We start from the raw sequence: 15,081 nt of genomic DNA, 5'->3' as shown, positions 1-15,081 counted from the left end.
CAACAGTCAATATTTGAATCTTGATACTTGTGACATCCCTAAGATTCAGTGAGCAGTGACATCAGTTTTGACATAGATGATATACCACAGCAAGAGGATGAACTATACAAGTAGATAATTACTCATCCTCCCTCTTTGAGAAAACAAATGTCATCCCAATTCAGGAACAAAATTAAATAACGCTATCAAAATTATTGGTAGAACTTTCCACAAAGACGTTCTACTACTACCTAACTGTACCTAAATGTTTACATACTTTTGAATATGCTTGTAAGTACAAACATTATTATAGAACATACTTTTCCAACTTTAAATTTTGTGCAATTTTTACAAAACAACCAAATTAGCTTTTCAAAGTCCTTTCACACTGTCAATCTGGAATATGAGCAGAAGCTGGAAGAACAGAAGGTGTACCCTCCAAGGCAAAAGGAATGTCTTTAGTCAAGTTCAAATCATTACCAACAGTAGCATTTACTTTGGTTATCCTGGACATGCTCCATATGTCACTGAGCCCAAAATGATCACACTGTTTTTACATTACTCATTATGAATGTTCCCAAGAATCTGCTTACACCCATCCTCACATGTTCAGGTTTCCTAACCATAGTTCTATCACCTACTTTCCAGTTGATTTACTTGGTGGAATGCTTGGCATCATACCTAGCTTTGTATTTCAAGTGACAATCTTCAGGTCTTAAAGCAAACCTCTCTTCAGTGTGCTTTTATATTCAAGTACTTCTTTACCAAGTTTTAACCATGTTGGATTAAGTTTGGAATTTGGTATTCTAACTCCAAGAGTGAAAAAAGAGACTCCAAAGTAATGCTATTGGGTTTCACCCTAGGTTCCTCCCAAGACTCCTTCAGAACCTCCGTTAGCAAAAGCTTATTATCAATTATTAGCAGTTGCCCTTTGGACCTAACTCTTTACTCCTATGTGTAGTGAATAGAGAGCCATGTTCCGGTAAACAATAGAAAGACCTTCTAAAAATTCTTGCATTTCCTGTGACACAAACTGAACACCATTGTCAGTCACAGAGAACTGTAGTGTAAATGCCCTAGCAAACTTTTTCTTGAGAAAATATGAAAAAGTTCTGGTGTTAAGCACACTAACACATTTGATGACTAACCATTTAGAGGTATAATCAACCAACAAGAGGACAAAACACTCAATAATTCCTTTGGGCACTTGTAAATGCATTCATTCTTCAATACACCTTGGCATATATATGTAAAACAAATTTAACCTTTACAGAAACACACATTCACTGGATGATGTCATGAGTGATGTCATCAGTGATGTCATTTGAGATGTCATCAGTGATGTCATCAGTGATGTCACTGACCATGTCATAAGTGATATAATATGTGACATCATCAGCAGTGCATTGCGGCCGCGCAAGTTATAGTTAGCTCAACTAACTATAACAGGCGAATTTCTCTGGATTTATATGAGTCAAATGTTCAACCAGCTATAACGTCCCTGAAACCTATGGTTGTTTTAGTGAATTTCTAAGGTTTTTTAAATGCTAATTCTTAACTATAACGTGCCTAAAATCAATGGTTTTAACAGTGAATATAGATATGTATATATGTATGTATATATATATATATATATATATATATATATATATATATATATATATATATACATACATATATACATATATATTACCTACTGGCTGTCGCCAGTAGGTATATATAGTTAGGATTATTTCTCTATGGAACTTTTGAAAATTCTATGTCTAATAACTTTGGCGTTTGTGGACGGAATCGGCTGAAATTTTCAGGAAAATGGCACATTTTGTTTCTGAGCAGCCCTTGAAAATTTGGGGGGGGGGTTCGGCAAGGGGGGGCCGAGAAAAAAGGGGGGTCCCAAAACACGTTTTTCCCATGTTAATTTCCATAGGGCGGTTGGCCTCACTTTTAGCTCGAACGGCTGAATGGATTTCCACGAAACTTGGCAAAATTGTAGGGACTGTTAGCCCGATGTGCCTTTGCTAGGTCTCAATATATGTGCTTCAGTGGATTTTGAGAAATTAACGTTTAAATCAAGATATATATCTGTAACAGCGCTCCGGGCAGCGATCCGGTTAGCGAACTTTTCGCGTATCGGAACTTTGCGATGCGAAGCTGATTGGCCCTCCGGTGTCTGTCAACATTCTAAACAGTCCGGAGCGGCCGCCATCTTATCTCTCGGTAGGATCGAGAGAGAAGAAGAGGTGAAAAACGAAGGGGGAATTTAATGAAAGGGGGCAAGGTATACCCCTCTTGACCCCCTAGGAATGTTGTTGGGGTTATTAAAGGGTCCCGTGGGGAAAATAAAAAAAAAAAAATTTTCACGGTAGAAGCGCTTCACGGGCCGCGAACTGGGCCGCAAACTGGTAGCGAAACGGGAATTCGCCATTTTGTGCTTCGTTTTAATTAAATTACTAGGTATAAGGGGGTGCGGGAGACGTATCCTAATCCCTTATGTTTTCTGAGGGTGGCTGAGGAGGCTCATATATGTTGATACATGTCTTCCAGCGGCTGTGCGTGAGCTTTTTTTTTTTTTTGCTGCGTGACGTCTGTTAACGTTCGATTCGATGGAAATCAGGAAGTGTTGACCGCCAATTTGTCAGTGCGATAAAATATTTTGTTATAAATGAATCCTTATTGATAAACATTGTCTGCGCCATCTTGCCTTTTTTCCAATGCCACAATTTTGTCGTGCACGGCAGCCATTTTAGATGCCAGGCCGGTCCCAGGCTATCACCTAGCCCTGCGGATGTAGTTTATGGCCCCAGCTGTAGAGAATCCAGACATGCCAACCCTCCCGATTCAGGCGTGAGACTACTGATTTCAGTGCTAGTCTCCCGCCTCCCGATTTCTGCAAGCAAAAACCCGGGGGCATATTACCAACAACTAGCGATCATTTTTGTCTCTAACTTGTTTAGAGACAAAAATTATCGCCGCACATCGGCGATTTTTATCGCAGATAAACCTTGCTATTAGCAAGGTTTATCGCAAATGCGATAAAAAACGGCTGCAATGCATGAATATCACTGAAAAGTCAGCGATATTCATGCATTATCGAGCAAATGCTCTTAGCCATGTTATCCACCTCCCATTGGATAACATGGCTAAGAACTGCTCAGGGCAGGTGTTAGCTTTTTGAGATATTCGCGCTTAGCGCGAATATCTCCAAAAGTTGGTAATAGGAGCTAGCGATGTTAGGGACTGTTTCCAGTCGCTAACATCTTGGCACGCCCACTTTGCATGTCATTAGTGATAAATATCACTGACATGCAAAGCGGGGCCCAAGATGGTCGCTATTTCCTTTTAGCTGTCACTAACTGGTGTTAGCGACAGCTTGGTAATAGGGAGATAATTTTATCTCCGCTTTCTTGGCTTTTAAAGCCAAAAAAGCGGAGATAAACCCCCTTGATAATATGCCCCACGATTCCTCGGGGGTTTCAGCTGACAAGGCTTGGTATTGTGTTACGTGGTAATTCTTTCAGGAAACGTCAGAGGGTCGATGCAGGGGTTCTAGAAGGGGTGATAAACCATTTAAGCCTCATGAACAAGCGCATGGTCTTTTAAAGATCTGTGAAGTACTCGGGGCGGCGGTGTGTGTGTGTCCTCTTTCAGGAGCGGGCGGGGGGGGGGGGCACTGCCAGCAACTTGCCAGGCCAGGCAGTGTTCAACACTTGCATCACCCTTTCTCTGCCTGCTATTGCGCTCCATGCTTCAGAAAGGTAAGAAAAAGAACGTGCATTTAAGTTTGAAATGTCCGATCCTGTAGCAGTACACTTGCAAAGCCCACACATGACAATAACCCGATTCAAGGCCCCATTCACCCGATTTTTTAAAAATATATAGCACTCCAACAAAGTAGGATTATAAAACTTTATTAACTTTTAAATATAACGAACGGAACAAAAACTGTAACAAACATTTAAACATTTTTGACAAAAAAAAGCAACAATGGTCAGAAGCTGTCTTTTGTGCGAATAGTCCCAAGGCAGCACAACGTGCTGAGTTCTGGACGGCACCCAGGTGATGTCACCTGGGTGCCGCACTGGTTTTTGGGATCCTACAATGCAGCTCAGAAAAACAGCGTGGGGCGTCCCGGGTGGTGCGGGGGGAGGCCTCGTCAGTAGCGGTCTGTTGTGCGAATAGTCCCAAGGCAGCAGAACGCGCTGAGATGTGGATGGCACCCAGGTGATGTCCAGTAAACTGCCGCACTGGTTTTGGTATCCTACAATGCTGCTCCGAAAATTGGCGTGGGGCGGCCCGGGGGGGGGGCGTGGGGGAGGCGGCGTGAACGGGCCTCCCCAGGTGGCGGCCATCCAGCTGAGTTGCGCCCGCTCTTGCGGCTACAGCGTCTCGCTCACCATGTAGTTGAGTTGCTCCCACTCTTGCAGTGCAGCGATAGGCGGCTGCCACAGGACTCTTAAAATGGCGGCCGGCTCTTCGGTTTTGGGCCTGGTCCACTAAAATGGCCCTGGGACACCTTGGAACTCGGACACTTGCCTGCTAGGGCTTGGGCTCCATTCTCGAAAGCGTCCCCTCAGCCGTGAAGATTCTACAAAAGTCTTGGGGGCCCTCGACTCCTGCAGGCTTCCGGTGGGGAGCGGCTGCCATGATTGCTCGCGGAATGACCACGACGGAGCCACGAGATGGTGGTGCTCTCATGCTGATGCCAGCTTCAGTCTGAATCATCCAGAAACAAGGTGGGGCTTTCATCGTTTGGGAAAAAAAAATGTTCTAAACCAATGAAAAGTGTTATTTTTAGGTCATATGACCAAGCCTTCCATCTTTAGGAAACCAAAAGTAAAATGAACCAATGAAAAGTTTTATAAACAAGTCACATGACCTGTTATGCGGCATAGGGCTACAAAAAGCGTAGAAAATCCGTTGGCACGTGAGGCGGCGTCAGTAGCGGACCGATGTGCGAATAGGCCGAAGGCAGCACAACGCGCCGAGATCCGGATGGCACCGAGGTGGTGTCCAGCAAATTGCCGTACTGGTGTGGCCATCCTACAATGCTGCGGCGAAAGACGGCGTGTCCAGGTGAGTTTCGGTCACTCTTGCGGTACAGTGACTCGAACGCGCCGAGATCCGGATGGCACCGAGGTTGTGTCCAGCAAGTTGCCGCACTGGTGTGGCCATCCTACAATGCTGCGCCGAAAGTCGGCGTGGGGTGCCCCGTTGGCTTATGAGGTGATGTCAGTAGTGGACCGATGTGTGAATAGGTCGGAACCAGCACAAGGCGCCAAGATCCGAATGGCAAGTCCTGGATGTTGAGTGCCATAGTTGAGAGTTCTGAGCAGTGCTTGTAAGACTATCTGAAGCTTATTTGCACCTGCTGCAGCTTCACTATTGCCCGAGGTGGTGTCCAGCAAATTGCCGCACTGGTGTGGCCATCCTACAATGCTGCGCCGAAAGACGGCGTGTTCAGCTGAGTTCCGGTCACTCTTGCGGTACAGTGACTCGAACGCGCCGAGATCCGGATGGCACCGAGGTTGTGTCCAGCAAGTTGCCGCACTGGTGTAGCCATCCTACAATGCTGCGCCGAAAGTCGGTGTGGGGTGCCCCGTTGGCTTATGAGGTGATGTCAGTAGTGGACCGATGTGTGAATAGGTCGGAACCAGCACAAGGCGCCAAGATCCGGATGGCAAGTCCTGGATGTTGAGTGCCATCGTTGAGAGTTCTGAGCAGTGCTTGTAAGACTGTCTGAAGCTTATTTGCACCTGCTGCAGCTTCACTATTGCCCTGGTGTGGCCAAAGATCGCCCATGACATAGGCGGCCGGCTCCCGAGGTCCGGCGGAACTTTTTTCCTTTTCCTTTCTGCTTCTTGTCCCACAATCCGTTTCACCTGAAGACACGACCAGGTCCCTGAATGTGTGCAGGGGGACGCTATTGATTGAATGAAAATGGCGGCTTGACACAAAGCTGACTCAAGCGTTGCTGTTGATGCTATACAGACAAAAATTGGTTTTCAGTTTGTACATTCTTCAGGATTTTTTTTTCCATCCAAGGCCGATTGAGAGTTTGTACAAAAATGGCTTCAGATTTTCCACATATTACTCTTCAACATTCTTCCTAAATGTAACAATGTGAGACTCACTAGGAGAACGGCTGTTTATCTTTCCTTTCAAAATGCTGCCAACAATATTTTCTGAATGGAAGACACCATCTTGTAGCATAAAGGGCCGAAAGGGGTTCTGGTCTGGCCGATGGTTGGTGGAGACATTTTGACTATATCTTGGACCTGCCCGGCCTCGCCCAAAATGGCGCCGGTATAAATGGGACTCGTAACTCCTTGTTGTGTACTGGTTGAACAACCTTGATATCACGAGATATGAATGCAGTTTTGATGCTCATGGCGGGCGGGGACGAGAATTGATTGAATATTTCGACATCCCTATTGATATTAAGTTCTGATGTGTTATTGATTACTGTACTATTGAAAGTTCGAATTAACGTCACCCATGGTACTTGCACGCAAATGTATATCTAGATAACTTTTTTATAAGTGGCCATGTCGTATTTTAATTACAAAATGTACGTCCACCGATTCCGCAACTGTTAGACACCTTAGTTCTTGCAACCTAATTCGTTACGTTCCTCTATAATGTAAATGTCTCCTCATCATATACGATTTCAGTTTGCTCCGTGGCCGGCCCACGTGGTTATAGGCCCGTATTTGTATACTGACATTTTCACAATAAAGGTTTTTAAAACAAAACATGGTAGTAGTATTTACATTGGTAAAGTTTTTACTTTTAGTCACTGTTTTCGAATCAGTAAAAGGCAAGTGAAATAAAGCAGTCCAATTACATGACGGATAAAAGGTATAATATGTAGGAACGCAGTAAAGATAAATGGTCAAGGGCAGTTGTGTTTTCCACTCCTGCAACATAAAGTGATCGATAAGAATCTGATAATCAGGCGTATCGGCGACTAAGACAGCAGGCCGAGTCTCTTTTACTCAACGGCTCCGTCATGGAACGAAGAAACGCCCTTTTTCTCGAAAAAGGAATATATTTTACTTGCAGGACAGTTGAAAATTTTCCGGGAAAGTACATTAGCCTGGAATATTATAACATATATGTTATAAAAAAAAAAGTTCGAAATCAATAAAAAGCGTATTTTTTAGGTCATATGACCAAGCTTTTCATTATTAAAATAACAAAAGTAAAATGAACCAATAAAAAGTTTTATTAACAAGTCACATGACCTGTTATGCTTACGTTACGCGCTGCGCGCCGCGCCCCGGATCACTTCCGGGTGCGCTAACGCGGCGTGTCATATAACGCATTACGCGACAACGTAGGTCAAGAATATAGTCAAAATGTCTCCACCAACCAGCGTTCGGAACACAACCCCTTTCAGCAGTCCAAAAAGTTCTGTAAAATGACAACAGAGGGGACAGGCAACAAGAACCATCAGTCAAAGAGGGGAGGGCAAGTTCTTCTCTACCGGGTCATGTTGGGGCGCTACCGGAACTGATCGAATTGGTAGTCTACAGTGTTTCTGGATGTTTCAGACTAAAGCTGGCGTCAGCATGAGAGCACTACCATCTCGTAGCTCCGTCGTGGCCATTCCACGAGCAGACATGGCAGCCGCTCCCCACCAGAAGCCTGCGGGAGTCGGGGGCCCCCAAGACTTTTGTAGAATCTTCACGGCTGAGGGGACGCTTTCGAGAATGGGACCCAAGCCCTATCAGGGAAGCGTCCGAGTTCCAAGGTGTCCCAGGGCCATTTTAGTGGACCACGCCCAAATCTGAAGAGCCGGCCGCCATTTTGAGAGTCCTGTGGCAGTCGCCTATCGTTGCATCGCAAGAGCGGGAGCAACTCAACTACATGGTGAGCGAGACGCTGTAGTCGCAAGAGCGGGCGGTAAACAGCTGAATGGCGGAAGAGGCACAGTGTAGCAAAAGCGGGCGGAATGGCAACTAAAACGGTAAAGGGGCGCCCCACTACAGCGTGTCTTCAGGTCAAACGGATTGTGGGACAAGGTCCAGAATAGAAGAGTCATCAAAAGGCAAAAAGTTCCGCCGGACCCCGGGAGCCGGCCGCCTATGTCGGGGGCGATCTCAGGCTAAACCGGTGCTATAAGACTTGGGGAGGGGGTCGGAGCCAAGCGTCTTCTCCGAGTCCGTGCCATCACACCGCCCCTCGGGGGCCTCCGTCAAGCGGTTTAGGGAGGTACCATATCACATTGTTTTCAAATGCAGTCAGGTCCACAAACGACACTCACTTACTTTGAGAATAGTGAAGCTGCAGTAGGTGGAAATAAGCTTCAGACAGTGTTACAAGCGCTGCTCAGAACTCTGAACTATGGCACCCAACATCCAGAACTTATGCCATTTGAGAATGGCAGTGATATTGAAGCAACTCAGGGACCAAAACCATTAACGTACTTTCACGTATGAAAATCTTACTTGGGGAGGGGGCAGGAGCGAAGCGCCCCCTCCCAGTCCGCGCCACCACACCGTATGTTGAAAATCTGAAGCCATCGTTCTACAAACTCAACCAACCTTGGATGGAAAAATCTAGGAAAATGTACAAACTGAAAACCAGTTTTGGTCTGCATAGCATCAGTAGCAACGCTTGCTATCAGAGTGCATGAGTTTCATGCTCGATCGATTGAGCTAGCCGGATCGGGCAATAAAAAGTATAAAATAGTTATGTAAATAGTTATTTAATAAAATGTTTTACCCTGTTTCTTTGCTGGTGTGTTGTCTATATTTTTAATATTTGCATAGGGTTTGTCGTTATTTTGGGCGGGGTGGGTGACGGAGCCGAGCTGTCTTGCAGCCCTCATGGTGTGGAGCTCAGTTCATCTCACTATTTTCGTATTTCTCATGAAGGGTTGTTCCTAATATTTCTATTTTAGCGAGGTCAAAAAGAGATCCAATTAGTGGCCTACTGGATTTGCTCGATTAATTTAATTTTTTTACACGATTTTTCACGATTTTTCACTATCTGCAAAGACTAAACAGAGTATTGCGACTTTGTGCTTGTTTGTAAATAGAGAATGAACCAAAGAGAATCAATTGTAAAACAGTAAATGCTTGGATAACAATCAATCAAATGGAGAGACAAGCAGGCACGACGGATTACAACGGGGGTAAAGGCCTGCGTTAACTACTCTTCACTATCTGCAAAGAGAGAGTACTACTAAGAGAGAAGAGGGGAGGGGGGCAGCGTTCATAGCACATCAGCGTGCATAAACACGAAAAAGTTTTTACCTATCACGTACTTGACATTTTACAGCTTTTGATATTTGCTATTAAAAAACCAATGAAATTCACTGAAAAAACCATAGGTTATAGGCCATATATAGTTAGGAATTTGCATTTACAAAACCTTGAAAATTCAATGAAAAAACCATTGGTTATAGAACATATATAGTTAGGAATTTTCATTTACAAAACCTTATTTTACTCGCATAAAACCATTGAAATTCCATATATAGTTAGATGCGCTAACTATATATCGCGCCCCCGCAATCCACTGCTGATAATGTCACATATTACATCATTCATGACATGGTCAGTGACATCACTGATGACATCACTGATGACATCTCAAATGACATCACTGATGACATCACTGATGACATATCAAATGACATCACCGATGACATCACTGATGACATCTCAAATGACATCACTGGTGACATCACTCATGATATCATTCATGTGATAATACAATGAACCTCTTCAGACTCTAATACAACCTTAGATACAATCAGTGTAAACAGACACTCACAGACTGTCACTCATCCATGGAGTTACTCACACAACTAGTCAGTCATGCAAACAATCAATCACACCTCCATTTCTTGAACTATACAGTTATACAAACTTTACTTATTCAAATATATACTAACACATATTTTCTCTCTTATACAATCCCTGATACAAGTTCACAATGATCCATACAGCCACTCACACATTCACTGGCTCTTATGCACAGTTATTTATATATGTCAACTCTCACATGTACTGTCTTTTACATATGTACTTACTTTGACATGTAGCACTGAGATATCCATTCACTCACCAATACACTCATACACACAGTCAACCACCCATACAGTTGTTTCCACATGCAGTTTTGAACCCATACATCTAGTGAATCAGCTGTTCACACATCTATGCACAGAGTCACACACCTCCCAGCCACTCACACACACACTCACTCTCCCATTCAAATATTTGGGCAACCAATCAATAACCCATATAGTTACTCATATAGCTACTGATACACACATGCAGCAGTTTACAGAACAACAGATATAATGATGCACAAATTAAGACAGTTTAGTCACTGGCTAGACAATGGCTTCTATAATAGCTGCAGCTGGTGCTTCTCAGCAACCACCACCACCACCACCACCAAAAGGACCACCTCCAACACTGGACTTTGGTGGAGAGGAAGATAATGAGGACAAAGAGGAGGAGGAGGAAGTGCAAGTAAGGCAGTTCCTGACAGAAACACCATTGCAGAGCCATTCCCAAGCACAAGTAAGGGATCTTGCTGCCAACCCCCCAAATGTCATCCCCAGCACCTCCAGTGGACATAGCTCATTCGCCGGACCAGAAGGCCGAGAAATGGTCTACAATATTCAAACTCCTTTTGAAAACTACAAAATAGTTTGTATGTATTGTGGAGGAACTATCAGTTTTGGAGAAAAGAGTATTACTTTGATTAACCGAGCTGGAGAAAATCATGAATGCAACAAGAAGACAAAACAATGATTCCTTTTTATTTTTTTTTGCTCCTGTTGAGACATGTTCAAACCCTGCTTTTTTGTTATTTCCCTTAAAAAAACACTAAAAAAACACAAAATAGTTTTCAAAAATCCTAAAAAATCAAGAAATTGTTCTGAAAATTAATTAAAAAAATAAAAAACAAGAAAAAGAATAAAAAAACAGTTCTTTTCAGAACTACCTTCCATTTATAACAAAATTGCTAACATTTTTACACCCTGTCTTTCTTTTTTTTCTCTTTGTTGCGCTTCCCGGAGCGCTGCCCGATTCGCGTACCGGGCGCTCCCCCGTGAATTTTTTTTTTTTTTAAATTTTTGGCCTATATGAGCGTCCTAAGCCCCCCTCAGAAAACCTAGAGGGTCAGGAAGTGACTACCGTGCCCCCTTCTACCCATTCCCAACGTTGTTTGTCCTCCATCTTGTGTCTCGATTGTACCGAAACACAAATGGTGGACTCCCATAACGCTGCCGGTGCGCGTACCGGGGCGCGCACCGGTAAGCGCTCGCTAAAAAAAGGTGGGAAAGTAATTTACAGAAAAACCACTGGAGACACTTTCATCAAATATAAAATAGGCCCTACTACATAGCAGTCCCTACCATTTACCCAAATTTGGTGGTATTCCATTGAGCCATTTGGGCTGTAGCCCTGTCTAAATATCCTGAGGTAAATTACATGACAAAAACACATATGAAACTGTTTGAATTTTTAACCAATTAAAATGTTACTTACATTTTGTACTTTTATGTGCTGACATTTGATTGGTTAAGTACATGAATATATATAAAAAATGAGAGGGAAACACAGCCATTTTGACTAACACTACCTGAGGTACATTTGCAAAAGAATTTGACAGAAAACTTCAACTACTTTGAAGAAGGTAAGTTGTTAATTTGAAAGGCGAACTATGTTATGCACTTTAAGTTAATAAGAGTCTATAAGAGTTAGACATTGAGAAAGGCTTAATTATTTAAATTAATGATTGAGTTAGGCTTCTGTGGTATATTTACTTAGGCTTCATCACAGGCACTTTTTAATAGTTCTACTTCCTGCCTGAAACCGTACAGTGCCCAAAGATAACTTCACTGTTAAAAACTCACAAGTACCTGTCTGAACTTAAACCCAACAGTGCCCTATCTCTACTGATATATTTATTTTTTATGCAATTTACAGCAAGAAAATGGAAGCACAACAAAATGAAAATAATATTTCATTTCAAATTAATATGGAAAACAATCCTAAGGAAGACAAAGAAGAAATAGACTTTTTGGATGACACTGTAGACCAAGACTTAATTAAATGTGTTGAAGAATGTGAATCATGGAATGAAAAGGAGGACATACCAGATGAATTAATGTTGCAAATTCTTTTAGATTTTGAAAAATCAGAACAATAAATTTAAATTTTAAAAGTTAAAATTGTTTGAGACATTATTCATTTTTATTTGTAAATTAGGAAATAGTACCCAAAAAGATATAATATAAAGTGAGACTTAAAATATACTGTGCATCTTTTTTGTGTTACATAGTAAGTTTGCTCATAGTTACTTCCTTTCTCCAACTATATTATCTCCAATGTGTATTTAACATCTCTTTTTCATCTCCTGCCTCCATATTGTTTCTGCTTTCCTGACAGACTATGGTATGAATTCCATATACCACAATAACTTCTGTAACAACATGCAAGATATCTACAAAGGAGACGGTGTATATTACATTTTAGACTCTGCATAGGTACCTACATGTTGCTACTTAAATAAAAAAAAACAACAAAAAGAACATTCAATAAACATACAATATTTGAAAAGTCTATCATTCTTTTTTCCCCATAGTACGCTCCCTGGACCGCTTCCCGGTGCGCGTACCGGGCGCTCCCCCGAAAAAAACCGGAAAAAAAAATGTTTTTTCTTTGCCCCGCGGGGCCCTTTTAAAGCCCCCACATCAAACCTAGGGGGTCAGGGAGGATCTACTCTGCCCCCTTATGGTCATTTCCCCATTTGTTTTGGCCACCTCTTGTGTCTCGATCCTACCGAAACACAAGATGGCGGCCGCTCCGGACTGTTTAGAATGTTCACAGACACCCGAGAGCCAATCAGCTTTCCGCGCGCAAGTCGTGTGGCGCGCCTGGAACGCGCCCCGGTGCGCGTACCGAGGCGCTACTATAGATATATATATATTTTTTGAACCTAAAATACTCAAAATCCACTGGAGCACATATCTTGAGACCTAGCAAAGGCACATCGGACTAACAGTCCCTACAATTTTGCCAAGTTTCAAAGAAATCCATGCAGCCGTTCGAGCTAAAAGTGAGTCCAACCGCCCTATGGAAAACTCAATGTTAAAAACAAGTTTTGGGACCACCTTTTTTTTCGGCCCCCACTCACGAAACCCCCCCAAACTTTCAGGGGGCGCTCAGAAACAAAATGTGCCATTTTCCTGAAAATTTCAGCCAATTCCGTCCTTCAACGCCAAAGTTATTCAACATAGAATTTTCAGAAATCCCTATTTAAAAAAATCCTAACTATATATACCTACTGGCGACCGCCAGTAGGTAATATATATATATATTGACAATACGGTTTTTTAACACTCATTTAATTCTTGTTTTGTTGATATATAATTTGTGTAGTAAATCATTGTGTGAGGGGTAGGAGAACTGAATCTATGAACCATGATTTAATGAAATTGACTGTATGAATAATCATATGTTAATATTGTAATGACTGACATATCTTTGTCTTTGTCTTATCTCCAAAATACAGGCTATGGATGCATCACTGAAACTAAAACACCTCACGGATATGTGATATCGATATGAGCACGACTACGTTCACCGTCTGATAGTGATATTTTGATAAGAGCACGGCATTGCATGAATAAATAGATTAGACACAATACACTTGTGCGAATTTAGTCTATAAGATACTGGGTTTAGACTGTCACAAAATAGCCACAGCCATTGAAATATGGGAAAACCCCTCGACCTATCTATTACTTCAACGAACGGCAACTTTATCTTTTTATTACTTTCACTATGGGTACTATACCCGGAATTGTTTGAACTTTAGTCACCCCACGCTCGACCAAGGCGATATCCTTTATCATAGCCAGTGTCACACTCCCTATTATGCCCTTTCATTTACAGTCTTTCCTCTGCTAAATTGTTGAATCAGTTAATATGCCCCTCTCCCCCACCACCCAACAAATACCTTAGTTAAAAAATGAATTGGGTACTATACCCTCAATTTTGAACTTAATGAATTAACAATTGCGCAATGTTTTGCCCAAGAACACAAATGTATAACAAATGTGCTTTATTTTGAATAATTTCTTTTACATGTGTTCACATGATTGAATTGTAACTTTTTGAAGCACATTAGAAGACCCAATGTGACGTAAACATTGAGTCTTTTTTTCAATTCTTTTATCCTATGTTATTTAAAGAAACAACATGTCTGTATTGGTCATGTGACCAAGAGCCTGTGTGCTCGAAACGCGTCTTCTTTGTGCCCATTAAAAATATCTGGAACCTACCCGGCTGGAGTGGCTTGTGATTCCTTCACGTTACAGTGTTTGTGCAGGAGATCGGAGTGAATCTACGTGAGCGGTGGCGCCCGTTCGAGACACCAGCCCCAGCCCGTTTGGAAGGGCGGAGAGCTGCGCCGATTTTGGAAGGTGACGGCAAGTCAGGAAATCTCCGCCCGCCGGCTGTCAACAACATCTCGCTGCGAATCGCTTCGGCGTGACTGCTACCTGTAGCACTCCCCCGTACCCACGAAGAAAATCACCACAATCAATCACACGGAGCGAGGTGGAGGTGGAAGCGAGAAACGACAGCCAGGACTCGCTCGGCAACTGTTGCCAGGAGCGCGACCGAGTAGGAGACGGCCAAGCGGCTGCAGTGCACTCTGGGCAATGGAGTTCCTAAAGGGGCGGGAAGCCTCAGCGGAGAACGTTTTCAAAAAGAAAACACAAAACGGAACAGACAGAACAGCAACTGGTAACACACAGCATGCGAACAAACCATCCTTAAAACAAAAAGGCATTCAACTGGAAAGACTCAGAAAGAAAGAACTCAGCCGATGGTGGGAGGCGACATCTCTGGCAAACTACATCGAGGTGGATCGCGTGCCCAGAGGGCTAAGGATCTTCATTGTACCCACGCTGAATAAACCTAAACCTGAGGTTCTCAAAGCATGGCGTGAGAATACTAATGCGTGTTCCAAAGTAATGATGCAGATCTTGATCAAGAATGCGTGGGAAGAACATGACGAACTCCTCAAAGAAATACAACTGCTTCTTGACGATCTGGCAAAGGA

At 42.9% G+C, this 15,081-nt stretch overlaps 1 protein-coding gene across 3 annotated transcripts in view; it reads right to left on the bottom strand.

Annotated features, from left to right (window-relative positions):
• LOC147707975 (amine sulfotransferase-like) overlaps nt 1-15,081 on the bottom strand; it is an 830,947-nt gene that overhangs the window by 8,353 nt on the left and 807,513 nt on the right. The gene's annotated exons all lie outside the window — the stretch shown is intronic.

This window comes from Lissotriton vulgaris, chromosome 6 (assembly GCF_964263255.1).
Source record: "Lissotriton vulgaris chromosome 6, aLisVul1.2, whole genome shotgun sequence".
Taxonomy (NCBI): Eukaryota; Metazoa; Chordata; class Amphibia; order Caudata; family Salamandridae; genus Lissotriton; species Lissotriton vulgaris.
The sequence above is the reverse complement of the archived record's forward strand: the minus strand, read 5'-3'. Positions and strand labels throughout refer to the sequence as shown.